This window comes from Rhinolophus sinicus, linkage group LG07 (assembly GCF_036562045.2).
Source record: "Rhinolophus sinicus isolate RSC01 linkage group LG07, ASM3656204v1, whole genome shotgun sequence".
NCBI lineage: Eukaryota > Metazoa > Chordata > Mammalia > Chiroptera > Rhinolophidae > Rhinolophus > Rhinolophus sinicus.
In genome coordinates, this window is record NC_133757.1 from 123205376 (window position 1) to 123228498 (window position 23123).

Below are 23123 nucleotides of genomic sequence, written 5' to 3' on the forward strand. Positions count from 1 at the left end.
CCCACCAGATGGGACATTTGTTACAACTGATGAACCTGTATTGACATGTCATGATTACCCAATGTCCACAGTTTACATTAGGTTCATTCTAGGTGCTGTACGTTCTATGGGTTCAGACAAATATATAATGACGTGCATCATCGTGTCAGAGAAGTCTCAGGGCCCTAAAAATCCTCTGGGCGCCACCTGTTCACCCCTCCCTCCTTCCCCCCAAACCCCAGGCCCTGGCAACCGCTGATCTTCTCACTGTCGCCATAGTTTTGCCTTTTCCAGGATGTCATAGAGTTGGGATCATGCAGTACGTAGCCTTTTCAGATTGGTTTCTTTCACTTAGTGACATGCATTTAAGTTTCCTCCACGTCTTTTCTTGGCTTGGTAGCTTAATACTTTTTAGTGCCAAGTAACTCTCCATTGCCTGGATGGATCACAGTGGGTTATCCATTCACCTGCTCAACGACACCTTGGTGGGTTCTACACTCTTTGTCTTCATCCGTCTTTTATTTTAACATCTTTCATCTGCTTTAAAGTCAAAGCATGTCAGAAGTATACATGATGTTAATGAGCAACCCATACAATCCTCAAAACAGGTATGAAGAACCTGAGGCCCGGAGGTGACAAGACCGGCCCCAGTGCTGTCCTCTCCCTCGTGCGTATGTCCGAGCCCAGCCTCCAATGTCGCGTACCAGCTGCTACAGGTGCTCACTGGCCACCTGCAGGTCTGGAGATCTGCTCGTCTCTGGATTAGGATGATTAATCCATGTTTAACTCCCCAAACGTCGCATCACCGCCCCCCACCACCACGCATGCAGTATTATTAAGAAATTTGACTTGTACATCTTTTAAAATGTTTTCCAGCCATTTGCTTGTTAGTAATAGAGACAAAATATTCAGGTATTAACTTACTCTTCACAATGACTCGAGGAAGTAGGTACTGTTACCAAAACTATGACACATATGAGAAAACTGCCCAGGGCCAGAACTAGGAAATGTCAGAGGTGGTATTCAAATCCAGGTTTGCCTAATTCCAGAGACTGAGTTTCTGTCTCGCTGTTACACTTCCAATATATATATGCACATGTATTTTATATACATTTCTTCTAGCTGAAGCTGTAAAAGAAACTGTCTTTTGAACTAGAGATAATGTGAACTAAGTAAAGGCATAATCAATTTCAGACTTCTTCACTACGGTCCTGGGGTCTATTCCAGTGTGCACAAGATGCAAGGTGTCATTTATACTATAAAACACATACAGATTAAGATTGAAAACTTCCACTTAAAACTTGAGCACAAAACTCACCCTAATGTGGAAACATGACCAATTTCAGAATGTACATGCCCAAGAAAAAGTTTCAGGATTGTACTTATACATTTATCATATGCTTTATAATTTTATAGTTTCACAAATAAAAATTAAGACATAAATCAATGAAATCAGTTAGCTAAGAACATAAACTGGATTGCCACAGGACTTTCCTTTCCTTCCAGGGCATTTTCCTGGCCCCAAAGAGACTAAACTAAGAAAAAACAGTTGTAGCTAAGACAGTTTAAAAGAACAAATTAAACAGGAACGGAAGAGGCAACCAGAATTTTTTGCAAACACTGCTGGGAGCTCACCACTGGTTTCTGCAAGCTCCAAAATCATTTACCAGAACTGTGAATGCGCAGACTCAAGGGAGAGATGGGCTATTACACACAGTATGTCTGTCTATATTTAATTGGAATACATATGAGGTGAGAATGGTGGAAATTGGAGGTGGTCAAACTGCCCCCCCCAAACAAAAAAACAACCAACCATCCAAGAGTCTGAGGAAAAAGTACTGCAACAAAACTTAAAGTGAACATAATTCAATCAAACTACAAACTGTTTCCAGCACACTTGGATGTGAAGGCTAATATATTTGCACAACTCCAGAAGTAACAGCAAACGTGCTCAATCACGCAGCGTATGAGTTGTGTTTCCAACCCATCCAGTAACTTACTTTGGGATTCTTCCTCTTACTGAAAATTATGAACCTCAGTTAACTTGACTTCGACCAAAATGTCTCAGATCACAGCTCTGCCAGTACTCTGGTGAGATCAAGTGATGGTTCTTCATTCTAGATTCTCGCCTCAAGTTCTTTCATACAGGAACGGCATCCTGTCATTACCAGATGGCCTCTCCAAACACATGGACTTTTCTAGTGGGGAGTCCAAGTATCATTTCCAGATTAAATCAGTGCCTAAAGCTCTTGTACCAGAGAATTGGGTAACAGGATATGATAGAGTTTAAAAAAAAATTATATGTTCTTTATATAATTAATCTGAACCTTGCCCAAACCAGAACCGATCCAAACTTGTTATCGTGAAATACCAAAACTCATACCCAAGGGAACAGGAAGTGAGCACCTAGGACTCGTGAAAGTATTGATTACGGCAGTTAAGAGTCCATGGGGTTCAGATAGTCCCCAAAGAACATGTACTACTACTACTTCTTTCCGGAGAAAACTGGAGACTTTTTAGTGTGGTAAACTTTCACAAAAATGCAATGGCACGCATTCTGTCTTTCACTCACCAAATGCTCAAGTAAAATCTGTGGGCCAGGCACATGTGGTCTTCTTTGATCAATTAATTCACTCTACTATTCTAAAGCCTTATCACTGCAGTACAAAGGCATTGTTTCTACAAAATAGAAGTGGTTCTCAGATCACTGCAGAAGGGTGAGCATTAAAATAATTGAGAAAACCATTTATGATTACACTGAGGCATCACTATCTTACTATACAGACTAATTGTTTTTGGGATAGAGAATATGCGACTGATTATCAAGGAGGCAGAAAGTAGGAAAAAGCAATAGTAGAAACTTGGGCAAACACGCTGCATAGATGGTATCACCAACATGGACAGGTCCCGGCCGAAAGAGTGATTATGTGGAACAGGAGACTAATGGATTGTTACTTCAGTATATTCAACCTGACTTTCTTATCTAGAAAACAGTATTAATTTATAGTAAAAAAAATATAAAAATCTTCCATGAGTACATGACCATCCACACATATAGCGCTTCTCCTTTCTCTTTATGCAATAAGTCTAATTGATTAGAATTTTACATAATGGATTAATTTCCAATGGGGAGAAATTCAAACAAAATGAAAGTGAGTCTGGATGATCAACTCCATTAAGATGATCCACAGACACTGCAAACTCAGTATCTTCACATTTTTTACGTTTGGATTTCTGTACATAATTTTTCAAAAGGAGGGATCAGATCTTTATTATATATTGTACTATGCATAACAACGGGTAAGACGCAACCTTATGACAGTTCCTTAACATGGATTCAGTAATCCTAGGGGTCAAAAAAAGATTCACCAAGTAGACTCAAGTTGATTGGATGCCCCAATCCAACCCTCTTCTTCAACTTCCCAGCCCCCACCTACAAAACAACCTCCATCCAGGCATCCTCACTTCTTTTTCAACAACGTGAGAGAGCGAGGGCTCCCTTCCTGTTTCACTCCAGTACTAGTACAAGGTCTGGTAGCCCAGGAGGACAAAGCTGAGTTAACGGTGAGCTGGTGTGGGAGCCCAGGACTGGACAATACCCTGCCCAGACCCCTGCCTGTGCTGCAGCCGCACTGGCAAAACCAGCACCAAACCCCAACCCACTTCTCTCTTCAAAGCAGAAAGGGGAGGAGCTCTGCGCATGCACCTGGGCTCTGCACAAACCCCAGGCTTTCGGGGTCAGTTTTTATGACTCCAGCCACTGGTTACTTACTGCTCAGGGAAATAACAGCTGAAGATACATGAACAGACTTATGCTAGGGAGAATTTTCCGGAAGAACTGAGAAAAGGAACCTAAAGAAAATGGGTCTTTCTGAAGTAAGAACACCTAATCCAAGGAGGTGTAGGAGTTAGGTGACGAGGGTTAGAAAATTTTACAAAGAAGAGAGTATGAAGTTGAGTTTAAAGAGAAGACGGAGGCATACTGGGAACTTAGCACCATTTTGTTACTGAAGTAAAACAGATGAGGTCTGCCGAGCAGGGGAGGCCCCCGGTGCACGCTTACCAGGCAGGGTTTTAAGCAGTAAGTAACCAGCGGCGTCATTAAAAATTGACCCAATGTTAGTCGTTCAGAGAACCAACCGATGTCGGAGGCAAGTCATTTACTTGAAGGACGCAGTGATTTCTACTCACTAGAAAAACGACTGTCCTGGATGTGAGTGTGCCGCCTGACTGTCATGCAGCCCCGGGGCATGACACCCTGACCCCCTGAATGCATCATACACAGCTGACACGGCGCAGGAGTGATTAATGCCCATATTCACTACAGTCGATTTTTACCTAAGAAAACAAAGAAATGGGCCGATACTCACTGTATTCACTCTCAAAACCGGAAATGAAGGGATGAAGGTAAAGCAGATCTAAAGATCTAGTCTCAGAATTTTTGCTTCCCTTCCAGCCCCCCCACCCCCCAACAAACCAAAGGATGAATGCTTCCACCTGCAGACATAAGATTCGACTAAAGTGGGAGCTGAGTCGGCCACCTGCCTACTGTTTCTTCTCTCACTGACAGAATGGAAAGAAAAACAAAAATCCCAGTGCAGGCAAGTGGGGGATAGGACAAAGCCTCTAAGCAGAATGTACGCTGCCATGGCCACTGGTGAGGGCTAATGCGTGACTCCAGCATGAAGCACACAACCAACTGCACCCAGAGCTCAGACCCTTGAGCAGTGCAGGGTTGGCTCATGCCAATAGTTTAAGAACTCTACTTTGGGTGACATACTAACCAAAGGCAAAGTGGAACGAAATGTCAGTGGAGAAAGAAAGTCATACATACCATGGCCCCGTTGCCAAGTGCAGAGACTATGTGTGAGTATAGCCTCTGCCACTTTGTCCTTGCTTATAGGGTGTCTAAGAAAAATCCTACCTCTTTCCTTTTCTCTTTCCCCTTTTGAAAATGATACTCTCTTGTTATTTGCTTTCCCTCTACTGTCTTCCTTTCCCTAACTATTGTATGTAGAGGATGCCAGTAACAGTTAAACTCGCAGTTTAATCCCTAGGTTTCAGCATCTCATAAGGCCATGGGCAAGGTGGGAGCATGATGGAACCACGTAGTGAATGGGAATCGCTAGGAGATAAAGGACTTGGAGAATAATGGTCACACAGTATCACTTCTGGATGCTGTTGTTAGTTGGGGAGAACAGAGCACATTTATAGTTGTTTATAGAATAGCAAGATATTGTTTCACATATGGAAGCATGGGAGGTAAGTGTGCCGCATCTGTGTTCAAGAACAGAATACACACATTTTGTTAATTACATATGGCCTGTCTCATAACACTTTCCTCTTCTCTGGGAAATGCCGAAATCAGTCCGCCAGCAGCCATATCTCTAAGGTATGACCTCGCCCCCCACCCCACGCCCATCAGAGCTAATTAGCTGAGGGGCAGGCACATGACTCAAATGGCCCAATCATATTCTTTCTCCAGGGACTAGGAACTGAGAGACAGAGCTGCCTGCCGGTAGTAGCTGGTTCAGCTTCGAGGCTGCAGAGCAGTCACAGTTCCCGTTGCAGGGCCTAGTCCTTAAATTCTGTTGCAGCATACTCTATTTTGAAGACATTCTTTGTTTGGTCTCTTTTGTTTTTGCTCAAGTTAGTTCTAGCTAGTTTCTCTCACTTAGGACAAATAGAAACTTGACACTATTCTTATATCAGCTGATACTGAAAGGCCACTTGCCCAGTCATCAGGCTGAAAACGCTAGAGTCAGTTTTGATGCTTGACTTTCAGTCCTACTAATTCATCAATTGTCCACTCTTGTAATTGTTGATATTTACTCTCCTTGTTCTCCTTTTTCGTTTGCAGTGTCTTCTTTCTACTTGACACCACTCTTACGTGGTAACAGTTTCTGACTAGCCATTGGTTCCAAGATTAGTTTTCCTACTAATTAGCTTTGATATCAAAAGGTCTCTTGTGCTTCCCTCTTAAATGACAGGCTTCCAGCCTGCCACGTCCTAGGCCCCGTACACTAGAACCCTTCCCTGCCTTTAGGGCCTCACCTCACACACTTCTTGACACACCCATTTCCCAGTGTGCACTGGGTTTTACTGAGCCCCCGCCTTCTCTGCCTCAAATACAGTCTCTCCCACAGTCTCTTCACAAAAAACTGTACTTATCTTTTAAATGTTAACTTTTCTACGGAGCCTGTTCTGATCCTCCCCCATTGGATGAGCTCTCCGATTCCTTTCAAGCTCCAGTGCCTTTATTTTTATTTCCCTTTCTGGACAGCTCTCAGCATTTCTTCACCACTTACGTTGAAACTTTTGTGAATTGTCCCTTCCGTGAGGGTTAGATTTCATCCCGGAAACCTGCAGAGGAAGCTGAATTTTCCAGTGGGTATCTACGACACACAGATTAACAGCTTGCCAACTTGAGGTTGACTGGTTTGCTTGGTTCTGGTCAAGGTACTGCAAGTTGTCCCAGAAATACATGAAGATAATGTGAAATGGGTCCATAATTGGCAGCATTTTTTCCTTAAAATCAAAATTAATTTTTCACATTTAAAGGAATACATGCACATGGCTAAAATAATGAGTAAAAAATAAGTTATTAAAAAGAATAATAGCCCCTTGCTCTCTGTGTCCTACCCCCGTTCTACACCCTAGATGAATAATTTGTAACACTTTTTAATTTTTAATTCTTCTGGTGGCTGCCTACCTTTAAATCTTGATTTATCAATTTCAGACATTCTCTATTCATGTCTTATTATGATACATCCATATTTACCTTATTTATACCTCCCCTTTCCTTTCTGAAAAATCTTTGTAATGTTAAACAATACACTTTAATCTCTGTTTCTTGTTTCATTAACTACAATCAGTATATATCTCGATTCCTTACTTTGTCATAGTAGGATACTAATGTCACTTTCTTGAATGTACCTCTCTGTCCTGTTCTTCAGTTCTGTGAGCACAATTAAGCTTTGTCTATAGACTGATGGGAAAGTTGAAAATTAATGAAGAATGTTCCAGTACATTATCTAATGACTCTTCCTAACCCAGCACATACACTCTTAACATTCTTTTCCTTCCTCCACATTTGGGCTCTCCTGGCCTCTCAGGCAATGGAGCCCCTCTCCTGCGCCACGTGACTAACTCTAGACCTGCAGCCCAGCGGTCACCCTAACAGCTTCCATGATTACTCTTTCCATGTCTTCCTATTTCTTGAGTTACTCCTTTGTTTAGCTGACACACACCTTAACTAACTTTGTAAAAAAAAGTACATGTTGAGTCCCTTCTAGAAGATTCAGTCTTTACATTTCCAGAGTTTGGCTTGGCACACAATGCTAGGTTAAACATTATTTTCCTCAAGGTTTGAAGGAAATCTTCCACCATCAGTACCTTTGTCTCCACCTCTCCACACCCCCCACCAACTCTACCACTAAAACATTCAAAACTATTCTTAAGAAATATTGGCTGTGCAAGGAAATGAGGATATAAGGGCATAGGCTTTGGAGTCACACTGGGTTTAAATCTTGGCTCCATTAGCTGTTATTGGCTGTGAGACCTTGAAAAACTACTTTAGGCTGCAGTTTCTTCTGTAAAATGAGTATGCTAATTTTGTACCTGATAGGGTTATTGTATTAAATTACATAACTGACTATGTCTAGCACATAGTAAGTGTGCTCAACAAAATTGCGGCAAACATTACTAGTATTATTCGTATGTTACCCGACTGCTGAATGTACAACAAAGGCCAATAGAGAATCTGGTGGCTATGGGGATTTATCTACCATTTTCTCCCAACAAAAATTATTTATAACCTAATTCAAGTGGAAGTCACTGTGAGTGGTCCAGGAGGCTTCTATCTCATGTGGCCTTAGAAGCTTCTACAGATGGACATGTTTTCTTTTTGGTGGTAACTTGTCTCTAATTCCTGAAGTTCCAGCTGTTCTGGAGCCTTTCCCAGAAAATAACTGCAGCTGGTATGTGGGGTTCTGATGTGAGATGACTGCAAGCAAAGCGACCTCAAACTAATTTCTACAGCCATTTAGCATCCAGTGTTGGAGACTGAGGGGGACGATGCTGGAACCAGCAAAGTGGCGTGGAGGAAGAAGGAGGGGACGCTCACAGGTTCAACACACAGTTGTGCAAACAGCAGAGCCCTAAGGACGGGCTTTGTGCGTATTTAGGAAGGAAAGGTCTATTGAACTCACAGTGGTAGCTTCATTACATCCATACGCTCAGAGAATGGGTTATCTGTCAACAGCCAATCTTTGAAAACGGAAAGCAAGACATTTTCTGGCAGACAGAAGCTCAACAGCGTCGCGCTGACTCCTGGTACTATCTGGGCATCAAGACTGAGTGATGCAGTTCCGCACTGCCTTTGCTAACTGGGGAAGCGTTTATAAGCTGATAGGAAAGATAATTGTTGCCAACACCTCACAGAAGCGCACTGTGTACTGCAGTGCTTTATTGTTACTGTCATCATGTTTCTTAGCATGTGGAATACTGATTATTCTAGACCTTTACAAATGAGTACAGGGAAATCTTATTCATGTTCCAGTCAGAAACCAAGAGAGAGCAAGAGGAAAGCTTACCCCACAGCGGTCAGACAGCCTCGAAGCCGTGAACCTTGCATGAAAAGCTGTATAACACAAGGCTGGCAGGCGAGGCCACCATATCAGGCCACAGTAACCGAGCACTGCCAAAGCCGAGGGACCGTCAGGAGCTGTGCACTGTGTCCCCACCGGCAGGATTTCACCAGTGCCCTCAATGCCTGATAACAAGAGGATCCTCATTTAATTTAAAAAAAAAAAAAGGAAAATAATAACGGATGTTTTTAACTGTTTCATGGGTGGAAAACCAGATAAAAAAGAAGAACATCCTAATGCCGCTCCAACTATTCTTTTCCTGCCAAGTTGGGAAAGCACCGTTTTCCTCAGAGGTTTGTCTAAGTAATGGTTTGGCCTGGAAAGTCAGTCCTGAGCTGGGGCACTTACAAGGACAGCGCCGCTCACGCTGATTGGGGTCCATCCAGTTAGTTATCCTGTGGACATGACTGACTCCCTGCTCTGTTGCGTCACAGATGTCACAGAACGTACCCTTCGAGAGTGACTGGTGGGTGCAAAGCATGGTCTGCTCTGCTGACTTTCACATGTAACTAACTTTCATCGTCCTCAACAGAAAAACATACCGTCTGAGTTGAAACGGCGATCTGTGCATCTGCTTCGCAGGTCGGCCGTCGGAAGCTGCGATCCAGAGCTCTTCTAATTAGTCTGTGGTCCAGCTTCAGATTAAAGTAACTTGCTGAGATGTGCACCTGCCCACGGTTTCCATGCTCAGAATTATAGGTGGGGGTATAAAGGGTGGAGTTTCTGAAATGTTACTGTCCTCTTTTAATTTCATAAGCTATGTTTTCTGCGCCTCTTAGTTGGAGAACGCAGAAGGAATAGGTGAATGGGAAAGCAGCATGAACTTAAATCACACAGCATACAAGGTTTATAACCATTCCATTCTATTTCTAAGCCTTACAAGCAAATATGAAACACTAACCAGTTCACAAAATGTTTGCTTAGGAACTAGCCTTCCCCACAGAAGGCACACTGGTAATAAAGGCCGTAACACTGGCATTTTTAACACTCGCCAGTGATACATCGTTTTTCAGACTGAAAAGCTGTGGTATGCAGGCAGATTCAGTTCTGATGCGACAGGCATCCCATAATGGCTACGCTCTACAAAAACTCAAATTCTCCTAACACTAAGTTATCTGTTTTTATTCTCTAACCACATCTTTTAGTTTTATTTACCAAAGAAGATAGTATCTGGAAAGCTATTTAAAACTATAAATCTGTCAACAGTTTCTTTTACAGGGGTGACATGGGAAAAAGAAGGACAGCATTACGAGGGACAAAGGCTGTATTACGAGGGGCCCCTGACCTGCAGGCTCCCCACCAGAGGCAGCGCTGTCCGGATGCCCCAGCTCATGCTTACACAGGAAAAGAAATAGGAGTTACCAACGTCAAACCTAAACATGCCAGGAACGTAAAAATTGGAGGTTCCAACTTCTGTCTGAAACTGAGGCATAGACATGTCATTAAAAACGAGACTGCTACAATCAGATACGTGTGAGCTTGTGAGGGTGGCATTTTAGCACGCACTTCCATCACAGATGCCTGGCACACGGGCTCACAGTACAACAAAGCGGCTCGACCTCATCACACGGTGGGTTCTCAGGTTACTGTTGTCAGAAATAAGGATGGAATAAACCATGTGTTCAGTGGCATTTTAAGCTAGTGCAATAGTTTAAACTGCTCTGCAGTTTCCAAGGTGCCTCAGAGGTCACAGCAGGAGGAGAAGGGAAAGGTGTGTAGGTGGGACAGGCCCCAACCAAAGCAGACTCATCGTATCTCTTTATAATGATCTTCCCACATAAAGTGTTATTTGAGAGAGAGGAAAGGGTTGTGCCACTAAAATCCTTAGGAGCTTCTCATCTTTTAAAAAATGACAGAAAAGACTAACACTGAATTCTAAAATAAAGCTTTTACGGAGAACTAGCTCTGGATTGGAATAAAGATGCAGAAAGAACATATGCTCATTTTTTTGAGACAATATTTTGTTTTTACAGTTTCCAAGTGTAGTTGATGTAATCTTCACCTACTTGTCTTTCTTATTATTTATTCTCAATTGAAAAGCAAAGTCAGCCAAATAGTCTCAACCTGATAGGACTTTTTCTTGCCAGCTTACATAGAGAAGCTTGACAATGTTTTTTCTGGAACTTCTCTCCAATCACCCTGGGAATTTCCTTCATCACTATCCTGTGTAGAACTGCTATTTCCTGGAACTACGTTTTTTCCTTGCTTTTGGTGAAACACATCTACCAGTAGCTTCTTAAAAACAGGTGCGTGGGGATAAATTTGTTTGAGACCCTGAATGTCTGAAACGTATTTATTTCATGTTCACATTTGCTTTCAAAGTTTGGCTAGATATGGAACTCTAGGTTGGAAATCATTTCCCCTCAGAAACAGAAAAGCACAGCTCTCTTGTCTTACGGCTTCTACTCCTGCTGCTGGAATCTTGCGGTGATCCGAATTCTTTGCCCTTTGTATGTGATGGGTTGACATTAGACGCTTGACCCACCTTTCAATCTAGAAACTTATGTTCTTGGAAAGAAATTTGGATAGTATTCTCTCCTCTGATATCTCTGTCTGCTCTCTCTGAAACTCCTACTAGTCATGTGCCTCTATTTCTCCAAGTCTCATCTCCTTGTCATTGTGTTTCATTTTCTGGGAGACTTACTTAACTTTTCCCCAATTCTTTTATTGCATTTTTTTTTTTTTTAAAAATTTCTACCTGAACATTAAAGAATTTCAATTAAGGAACAATGGAATATTTTTTTGGTAGAGCCTCTGTGCTCGTTTCATGGTTGTACTATCTTTTTCTTTTCTCTCTTTTCATTGGCTCCCTTGTCTCGATTTTCCATTTGTTTGAGAGTGTCTTTCATATTAGTCTTTCTTCGAATACTGGTGATCCTTTGTTTCCCATTCATATTTAGGAATGAGGCACTAAAATTCCAACTGGCCACTCTGTCTGCATGGGTGACACTTGGCAGCTGGTGTAGTACAGTTTGAAATCAGGAAGCACAGTGCCTCCAGCTTTGTTCCTCTTTCTCAAGATTGCTTTGGCTATTGGGGACCTTTTGTGGTTCCATACAAATTTTAGGATTGTTTATTCTATTTCTGTGAAAAAATGCCATTGGAAATTTGATAAGAATTGCAATGAGTCTAGATTGTTTCGGGTAGTACAGATATTTTAATAATATTAATTCTTCCAATCCATGAGCATGAAATATATTTCCATTTATTTGTGTCTTCTTCAACTTCTTTCATCAACGTCTTATGGTTTTCAGTGTTCAGGTGTTTCACGTCCTTGGTTAAATTTGTTTCTAGGCATTTTATCCTCTTTAGTGCAATTATAAATGGGGTTGTTTTATTAATTTCTCTTTCTGGTAGTTTGTTTTTGGTGTATAAAATGCAACCGATTTTTGCACATTAATTTCGTACCTTTGAACTACACTGAATTCGTTTATTATTCTAATAGTTTTTTGGTGGAGTCTTTAGCGCTTTCTATATATAAAATCATGTCATCCGCAAATAGTGACAGTGTTATTTCTTCCTTTCCATTGTGAATGCCTTTTCTCTCTTTGTCCTGCCTACTGCTCTGGCTAGTGCTCTCAAAACGATGCTGAACAGAAGTGGCAAGAGAGGGCGTCCTGGCCTCGTTCTGATCGTTCGGCTGTTTGCTGCTGAGTATGATGGTAGCTGTGGCCCCTGGCTTTCCTCATAGGGAAAAGCAAGAAGAATCACTCCCTATCAGTGTTATGCTCTGAGCTCTTCTAATACAGGAGATTTCCAGAGCATGATTGTATTTTGCTGCTTTATACCCACCAGGATATATTCTATTGATATAATTCCAAACGAGATGCCAGCAAATTACTATCATTTCAAAATCCTCAATTTTCTTTTGAATAAGATTTAAAAAGCTGAATGTATAGCATACATGAAAAAAATTACTTGCTTTACATTTCTGTCTTACTATTCTACAATGTGGGCATAACTGTGTTTTCTGTGGACAGTTTCCCCTAGCCCTGGCTCTAATAGTTCAAAAGTAATAGGTAGTAATGCAATATATGAGTCACAAGTGGATATAAAACCTCAGAACTGCAAAGACAGAAAGGCTCTCAGAAATGATTTCATTCAATAAAAGCAAGGTGAAATACAAAGAGGTTAAGATTTGCCCAACGTCATAAAATGACTTAGCAGCAGAACTTATTAATCATTGCCAATGTGCGATGTGACCAGGTGCGTGAGTCAGAAAACACGTTCAAAACGCGAAGACTTATCTCTATAATGCACTTCTTCATGTAGAATGCCCCTCCCCTCATCTGTGACCTCCTAGTGCAGTCACCCTGTGTTTTAAAACATGGGCATATAGTACGGCCATTGTGGAGCATGTGATCTATGTATAAAGTGCCACATGTGCCCAAGTTAAAGCCACTCCCGTAGAGTAGGGAGTCCCAGTATCTGAGGAAAATGTTTTTCTATTCACGTGGGTGGAAACATCTGATTCAAATACACTAGCGTAATGTTCAAAATAAGAAAGCATGGTTTTCTTCATGGCTAACAGTTCTTTGAGGAAATAATTCTTCCTTGCCATTAAAAGTTATAAATAATCACAATTATAAAATGAGGATAACAGTAAGCTATTGAGCAAATATGTGATTTTTATCTACCAAGAGTTATAAACCAGAAATTGATTCCAAATTGATCTCTTTTTATAGAAAGAGTACATTTAATATCTTACTAAATATATTTTGAAAGAAGAAATTATTACTTCACTAAAATTAAAATTTTTTGCGCTATAAGACACAGTTTGGAGAGTGAAAAGATAAACCACAGATTGGGAGAAAAATCTTCAGAAAACACAAACCTGATAAAAGAGTGGTATCCAAAATACACAAAGAACTATTAAAATTCAGCAATAAGAAAACAACTCAATTAAAAAATGCTTAAAAATCTGAATGGACAACTCACCAAAGAAGATATACAGATAGCAAGTAAGCACATGAAAAGATGCTAAACATCACATGTCATCATGGAATTGCACATTAATCCTGAGATACCACCATATGCATATTACAATGGCTAAAATCTAAGACGCAGACATCAAATGCTGGCGAAGATATCAACACGACCTTTCTCTGAGTACTGATGGGAATACAAAACGGCAAAGCTATACTGGAAGACGGCTTGTTAGCTTCTTATGAGACTAAATATATTCTTACCATATGATCGAGCAACTGCACTCTATTCACCCAGGAAAATATTCCTGTAGGGTTCAAAAACAAGCTAGACTTGGCAGTAAGCTTCTGATGTGCTGTACACAGCAGGTACATAATATTAATTTCACAGTGGAAGTGTCTTTATTAAACTAGAATGAAGCCACAAATGAAACATCAGATCAGCTTCTGTGTGCTGATGTATAACAAGAAAGTTCATCTTGAATTGACAACTTTCAGATTCATTTCCCCCCTAATCTCCAGTTGTGACACACTTACGACATAGGGGAAAAAAGAAATGCTTGGGACTACTATTTTTTTACACATAAGAGTATTTGTTTGACCTTTTAGATTTTTAAGAATTCTGGCAAGAAGTTAATGCTAGGCAAACTGAAAACGATTCTTACTTCTTAAATATAAAACCACTCCTTACAGATTCTTTTGAAGTGAATAAAAATATGCCAAGGGGCTACTTTTGCTACTATTGAAAGAATGTCTTGTCCAAATGCCAAAAACAGTTTAAGTGGTTTTTAAAAAAAAGTCCTAAGAAAAGGGAAAATAACTAATTTATGATTTGGAACTTCCACAATAAGTCGCATGTGCACTTTACCTGGTGGGTTTTTGCTCCTAAATAAATAGGAAAATTTTCCTCCAAATATAAAAGCAAACCCCATTTTCCAGATTTTAATAGCAAAAAGAGAGCTAGATATTAATAAACAATATCAGAAATAATATTTTGAGGTTAAAAACATAAACAAAACAAAAAAAGAGAGTCATGCAAATCTTCACCTTCTACTTTTCTTTCTGGCCTAAGGCAAGGTTAGATTCTGTTTTTAAATTTCCAAACCTTAGTGGAGGTTATATTTAAGAACAATTTAACAACTTCATTGCAACTCTAAAACCATCTTACAGACTCTGAGCAATGTTTTAGCAGAATGACACCTTTGAGAACTCAGAATTACTGTCATTTGGCAACGAAGAATGAGACCATCCTTATGTCACCATCGAACACCAATGACAAACATGCAGTGCTTTGGACTTCAATGTTAGATTTCTGAGCCTTACCTAAATATTTGGGTTCAATTCTAACCTAAGTGAAAGGGCACAGTAATGACGTAGGCTTATTTCCTAACTGATCATTCTAGAAGAAACAGAACTCAGTTTTCTAAAGTTACTAGGTTCACTTTTTTCTTCTTAATTATAATAAAATTTAGGTTAAAAAAATATTTAAGTTGCACACAATGAACTAGGAATTACCTTAACAAATATGCTAAAATAGGGATATTATGTAGACAGTTTACAAAGAAACAACTTTATACACTTGAAAGTAAAAAACAGTATATATCTTTAACAAGGGCAAAATAAAAATACAGATTACAGATGTTTATAAATATAAACCAGCTGAAAAAATGCTGCATGTAACTACCTATAAAATATAGTTTGAATTTCAAGAACACACCATTAAAATGAAAAACATGACATACACATAAAACACATTATGAGTATTCATAAAATCTAAGGCAACAAAATATGGAAAAATTATAGATTGTTTTATACTAGAGATCAGTTAAATAAAATTTGTTGAATATAAAAAATGTAACAAAAATGATTTGTTGGGTACTTGCTATGTCTTACTAGGATAAGCACCTTTCATCATCTAATTTGGACAACAGGTCTGTGATGTAAAGACCTCTCTTACTCTAATTTACATATAAGGAAACTGGTCACAAGCTAGGAACTGGGAAGACTTGGCATCTGGATTTAGATCTTTCTCATTCCATATTCCATAACCCATTTGCTTAACTATAATGCAGTTTCACATCTACACAATGTTTTTTAAAGAAAGCAGCTTTCACATACGTATAGTGCCATACTTTTCACACACAGATCACCTCAAATAACCAAACAAAAATATCCAACCCTACCAGAATCTACACTATGGAATTAACAGAACGCTTTACACATCTTTTTTAAATCATAAGCTTCTCTCAAGTTGGTAGAACCCTCACATTTTATCACTCTTTTGAAGATAAAGAAGCACAGATTAAATGTGTTTGCAACAATTCCAGAGAGCCATCAGGAGTCAACTGAAAGACTGAGACTTTGGAAGAGGAGGAACAAGGTGGAAGTTAAAATGGTCAGCTAGCATTACTACTGGACTGAGTAGTTCTCCAGACACAGACTTAGCCTGGACACCAGGCATAGGGACCAGCTTAGCAGGTAGGTCTTGACTAACTTGTTGCCTTGATATACTGCTTCCCCAGAAAGGGGCTGCAGGATTTGATTATAAATGCTGTATTAGGTTTGTTGCCAGCCAGCCTCTAGTCAACATCCCTTTCCTTTCTGACTAATGCTTCCTGTCATCTGACAACAGTTTTAAATACCTGGCAAGGAGTCAGTACTACAGGTACGGCGGCACAGCGTGTTCTGGAAGTTGCTTGACTTTGCTGTAAACATCCTAAGATAGCCTTCAGGTAAGCTGAATGAAGTTTCTTTTATTGCCAATTTCACAGAAATTGGCTGAAGTTTGGAAACAGAGAATGTTTACATCTCCACAAACTGGAAATTTTAAAAACTGTAACTTAAAATGAACAACATCATAACTTTGAAACTTTTACTTATTCTCCTAACAAACAGTTTAGGGAAAAAGCAGGCTGTTGCATATTTCCACTTTATAACACTTTTTATCCTGATGCTCCAGAGTCATATTGGACTTGAGTACATGTTCTGTTGAAAAGCAGAAAAATCAAAGGTCTCAGGGAAAAAAAAAAAATCACTGGGCTTGGGAATCTCTGAACATTCAGTGGAAAATTGTAAAAGTTTGCCAAGGTGAATTTTATTAAAATCTGAACTCTGTGCACTGTCAGTGTCTTTGATTCCCATTCCTCATGTCACGATTAGGATCTCTGGGCCACAGACAAGTATTTACAGACACTGACCAAGATCCCAAGATCCCAGGTTTTTTAGAAGCATTATAAGGAAAACATAACCCTACGTCTGGAGGTCCAAGCCCTAAGGGACAATTAATTTAATCTATGACCGGTATATAACCACACAGTGTTTTAGCACTAGAAAGGGTCATAGAGATCATATAACTATTCCTTATTAAACTATGAGCACTGAGCTCTAGAGATAACTGATTTGGCCAAACTAACACTGTAGTAAGTGGTCCAGGTGGGACTACGGTCTAGGTTTTCGCTTTTACCAAACGTCTTAGTATGTAGATTGCAAAGCAGTGGAGAAGGGGAAGGGTGGAGGGCTGGCTTAAAAGGTAGTCTAAATATCTGCTTTTAATATATTCTGATTTTTGCTCTGAAGGATTTATCATGATTCATTTATAACAGGGCAGCCATATTGCAGCCACTGAACAGAGCTGAAGCGATAACGTATTCACTCTCAGAGCTTATATTCAAAGCTACAAGTGCTACTATAATATGGCTCAGAGGACATAATCCATCTGACTTCCTGTATTTGGGCATTCATAACAGGGGCCGCACCTCATGGTAGGTTTAATATGCTAACGTTGCACAAAAGACATCTTTAAAATTCCAATTTATCCCATTCACAGAACATTTTTGTCCAAAGGCTCAGGAGGCAATTTTTTTTCCCCAACATTTATCTAATTTTAAGTGTGTTTTTTCCAGGACCCATCAGCTCCAAATCAAGTAGTTGTTTCAATCTACTTGTGGAAGGCACAGCTCACACTGGCCCATGTGGGGATCGAACCGGCAACCCTGGTGTTACAAGCATAGCACTCTAACCAACTGAGCCAACTAGCCACCCCATCCGGAAGCAAATCACAGAAAGTAGTTTATCAGCTTGGGATCAAAATTTAAATTTGTTTATTCAATGAATACATACCAAGTTTGTGTGAGATGCTGTGCTAGGTACTGTGAGGGGCATTAAAAAGCGGGTAAGCCAAAAAGGAGACAGCCTGTCATGACGGGAAGGTTGTGCATTACAAAAGGGTGCCCAGCTGAGCGGCCGAATAAGGACTTCACCGAAACAAGGACATTCATGGAAGCTTATACTTGACAAGCTGTCTGCCCGGGATGGAAGCTGTCACCAAGTAGGGTGAAGAAGCACATTGTCATAATTCACAGAAAGGTGCTCGGTAGGCTAGCTAGTGGTGGCTTTGGACACAAATGCCAGCCACCTTCCAATAACACAAATCTGACCACAACATTTCTTATTAAAGTTTTAGTGGTTCTCCATTGCTTAAAGGACAAAATCAAGGTCAGATGATACCCAAGGCCCTTCACATTGTCTGACCTACTTTTCCCGCTTCATCATCGAGTACTTCCACACCCAGACCCTTTTCCCGTCACATTTCAAACTTGAACTGAATCCAGAACACGCCATATTCTTTTATGCCTTTCTACCTGCCAAGAACGCTCCCTTCCCAGCCCTGCCCGACTTGGGGAACTCCTACTCACCCACGACACTCACATCCGCTCTCCCCTTCTAGCTGTGAACCATCCCCCCTCCTTCCATCCCAGCCAGTGTGAGTTACGTCCTCTTTCTCCTCCAGTATCCTGCTCATCACCAGCAAAACCTCTTTCTCCTCCAGTATCCTGCTCATCAGGCAGCAAAACCACAGTACATAGAACTGGTTGTTTTTTATATCTTTCCCTCTAAACTGTAGGTCTCATTCACAACACCTGGGAAATACAGGAAACGAATGTAGAAAAACACAGTTCCTAACCTCAAGTAGCTTATACTTTTTTAGGAAGACACCAACAAAGTCACCAAATGTGGGCCAAGCACACAGGAAAGTAGTCAAGATGTTTCTTATCTGCTGTCTAGTTTGCTGAGTCAGTGTCCACAGGAGCAGGCAAACCTTTATCAAAGATTCAGGGACGTCAGTGGCAACAAAGAACCAGTTTCAGAGATTCTTCTGTTGACTCAGAGGCACAAAGAGACCATGAGGGGTTGACAGAGCTAGTTTTGTCACCTATTGGCTGGAAGACGTCAGACACATTAATAGTTTTTGCTTGGCTCTGGTTCTCTTCTACGGCACTGCTCCATGTGAAGGTGCTCAGACAATGCCCACAGATGTTTAAAACCAGAAAATGCCATTCCGGGGAATGTTAAAACTGACATTCATTTTTTGTTGGTAAAATAACTTGGAATCAACACATAAACCTACCATTCATCCAGTATTAACACCCACTGACAGAGTGTGAGATGTTGGTTGCTTTACTGGACTCCAAGAAGTACAAAACCTGATTCCTGCCGCAGGGAATCTAGTTTGTTTGGGGACGACGAGGTGGATGCTCATATTAAAATAACTGCAAAGAAAAATACGCTAAACAAGGCATCAGTGTAAAGGAGTACAAAGGAGAAACCCTTTCCAAGTGGGGTGGTCGTGATGGTTTTGTAAAGGAGAAGCAGGACTTCAGTAGACTGCGTAAGCAGAGACTAGAAATCCTGAGGTACACATATAGAACTTTAGGGTCAATGCACACGAAACAGTGGCGTGAGAACAAAGATCTCCAGTCAGAACGGCACACTTGGTGTGCCAGCGTGTTTCACAGGACACTCTGACTGGGGACACACAGGGGCCGGGAGACCACAGGAGGTGGCAGCGTCCTGGGGCCTCGGCTTCCCTAGGGGACAGGAACACGTATGCTGGCTGCTCCCTCTCTAACAACACTCATCAGATGGGTTGTGGCCCGGCCTCAAGGTGTCCTGTCCCCCTGCAGGGCCTTCAGTCCTATCTCAGATGTGTTGTTAGGCTGGTCAGATAGTTAAACTGGATCAGAGTCTAATATGTACATTGCGCCTGATTTTCAGTTTGGGGAGAACTGTCTTAAGAGACTCATGCAGGAAGAGCAAAGGCCTCCTAAGGGGGCCTTGCTCCTCCTGTTTTCACTACGTGGGAGAAAAAAGGACGTCAGAAGAAATGTGAAGGCTCTCCTTTGGCCGCGACAGTTCAAGTGCGGAGCACAGAGCCCTACCCGAGTGAACGACGCACCCTGGAAGGGGACTCGTTAGTGTCAAGCTGGCACGCAGACCCTGAGCTATTACTAGACCCAGTAGGACACAGACCACAAAACAGAATTCGGGGCACGACACATCATTTGAGTAAAATAGGGATAAACAGACTAAATTTACATGAAGTTAAAAGTTTTTTGAAAACTTAAGTGTGAAATGTATTGAACTCAAATTGCTTTTAAAAAGACTGTCTAGAGCTAGGGTCACATAAGATTACGGTAAAAAATCACCACGCGAAGCAGATTTTTTACGTTATTATTTTGAAGGACAGGGTTACGAGGCAAACACAGCTGTCATTTAGCTTTCAGGTAAATCACCTGGCGGTTGAGGCAACGCGTTAACAAACAGGACCGTCGGTGGCCGCAGCGCAGCCCTTGGGAGCAAAGGGAACAGAGCTGACGGCGGACGAGACATGGGCAGTGACCACTAGGAGGCGCTCTTTGCGCCTCAGGCGCTGTGTCTTGGCGCTTTGACACTTATCTCGTTTAAACTTCAACACATTTCCGTCACACAGGTATTTGATAGATGAGGAAAATAAGGTTTCAAAGAAGTTAAAAAACTTGCCTGAAACACTCTGAAAGAAAGGAGCTACGATTCTGTTAACGTCTACTCAACTGCAACATTAAAATTCTTTTTTTCCCCACTACTTTACTGCCTCTCTTGGAAGTTGAATCCTCCAATCTTGATACATGGAATAAATGCTATATTCTTTATAAAATCTATAGGTGACACTTGGCCCTTAGCTACAGTCTCACTTTCACTCGATGAGATAATCACTAAAGGAGGATAATATTCAAATGCAAATAAACATTCAACCCTGATTTTATAGATGTAAGTTGTTGGCGGTGTCAGCAAATCCTACAGAGAGGAACTCATGTCTCTTACTCATCACCCTGTCCCCAAGCACAGGGCCCACTGGGGATGGACCCAGCTACGGCTTTCATGTGCATTTATTTGTGATTGTGGGTTTCCTGTCAGTGGGTAAAAGTTTTCCTTAAAGTAGGATAATTTGATAAAAGACAAATGAAAAAAACGAAGTGGAATCTGCTACAAATAACTTAAAAAACAAAAATCAAAGTGAAAGAAAACAATAGCTACAACCAAAAAAGACTTATTATTTCCTCCTGAACTGAATTCCCATCTGCTTTTAAATGGCAACATGTTTTTCCATTAACGGGGAGCTACAGCCAAGAAGCCAGAGACAAAGAGGTTCTGGCCACTGGGGAGTGGCAGGCTGGGAAGCTGAAGGATGCTGCCTGCCAGCCTCCAAGGGGGCTCCCCAGTGACCCAAACTCCCTCCAACTGGCGACAAAGTTCCTCTTGGGACTTTCCTGAGGATTACAGAAATGCTTCAATTCTTTGGCCACCCTCTCCAGGGAGAGACAATGGGGTAACCCAGAAGGTGTAGGAAGTTATTTCAAACACTGGGTCTGTGTAAGCTTTTATGCAACAAGGTGGAGTGAGCAAAAGAAAGCACCAAGTGGAATGAAAATATTTTTTTTTTAAAAAGCCTCCATTACAGTCACTAAAAGTACCACCAGTGTCATCTCCATTCGAATCATCCTCTACAACATTTTAATTAAAACATGAAAATCACTCATTACAGTTAAAACAAGGATTTTATGATTGTGAAAAACAGACTGTCAACAATTTCCTCCTCTCTGGTTCACCTGGCCAAATTCTTACTCATACAGCTAACAGTGTACAATTACATAAAATACCTTTATGTAACTTTGATTATACTACTCTCCTATAAAGACAATTAATTCATCTGTTTTCATTTTATACCCAAAGTGGCCAACTCTGAAAGAGTGGCTGTGGCTGTGCCCGTGGCTGGGTGTACTGCTACGAAGTTAGAGGGCTCCGCTCTTGACAAGTGAGAATGGAGATCTACTTTTCCTAAATATAACCTTAAAAATCTTTTTTTCCTTTTCCCCCCCTCAGTTTATTAAGTGTTTCTTAAATATGTACTATGTCATAGCTTCATAATTTTGAAAATCTTTTTTCTTTTTTTCCCCAGTTTAGTTACGTGTTAAATATGTACCATGTAGTAGGTCCTCTGCTGAAGGACATGGCCTTAGCTGGGGAGGAAATAAATCAGTTACAGCCATGGTAAAGCATCGAGTCTGTAGGAGTCAGGACTGAAGTCCAGCTTTGAATTTGTTTTACTATTAAGAAAAATCAAAATGAACTTTGGCTCTCAATATCGTAGCACCATTTTCACTCTGATGGAGTGGAAGAAAAAGAAGAGATCTTATATTTAATCTGAAGCTAAATTTTATGTCTTATATTTCCTATTTATTAACTTTAAGACTTAAAAAAAATGATAGTAGTTCTCAAACAATATGGCATCTGTGTGAACTACCTAAATAGTCACACGCACACCATCCCCTTCCAAAAAAAACACACCCCCAAAATGTGATACTAGCCTGTACTGTCTAAACTGTAAACCCCAGAATTACTACGATACAGCTCCAGAACACAATTTCTATAAAGCTGTAATAATATACTGATGATAATTAGGACCACAGTGGGATACCCTCCCCGACCCAACATTATGGGACACAAAAATGTAATTCGACGAGGAAGAGCACTTCTTGTTACTCTTCCTGTGACTACTTTTAGAAGACCTGATATAAATATTAAGCAGAAATCAATGTGCTTATATTTTAGACTATATAAGGCATGCACTACCTAAGAACTAGCAAGCTGGTACAATGATTCCTGGCACCATGGGAGTTTTTTCCTTTCAGCCAGACAGAACCTCACTGCTTTGATTTTTGTTTAGCTCTTCTATGTTACTACCATAAATTACTTCAAAGTGAGAAAAGCACATTGATGCCTTCTAACTGCTCTTCCACTTCACTCAGCTCAAGTGAGAGATTTATGGCTTCTTCTCCTTGCCGTTTCCTCTAAACTGACATATCTATATACATGATGCCAGCGCCTGGTCTCACATCAAAAACTGAATCTCACTGCTGAATCTAGAATAGCTGGAGCAGTCAGTCAGCAGCAGCTATTTGCTTCTTTTAACTTTGGGATGGTTATGCCCAGAGATGCTCACAGGACGATTGTTTCAGACAGGACTTAAAAGTCAACGCACTCCAACTGCCTCTCCAGCTACTTACTACATGGCACGCGAACCCCTCCCGCCCCCGCCCCCTCCAGTGGAACTGAAAAACCTAAAGGGGGAAAATCAAATATACAGAGTTCATACTTGAGACAAAACAGTGAAATCTGGAATTTATTTTGGTTGTTGTCATTAGCAATGACTTTGTGATACACCAAGTCCAACTCCACACATGAACTTACCCAC

At 40.8% G+C, this 23123-nt stretch overlaps 1 protein-coding gene across 6 annotated transcripts in view; it reads right to left on the reverse strand.

Annotated features, from left to right (window-relative positions):
* The window catches only part of AFG2A (AFG2 AAA ATPase homolog A), a 275426-nt gene that overhangs the window by 57044 nt on the left and 195259 nt on the right, over positions 1 to 23123 (reverse strand). The gene's annotated exons all lie outside the window — the stretch shown is intronic.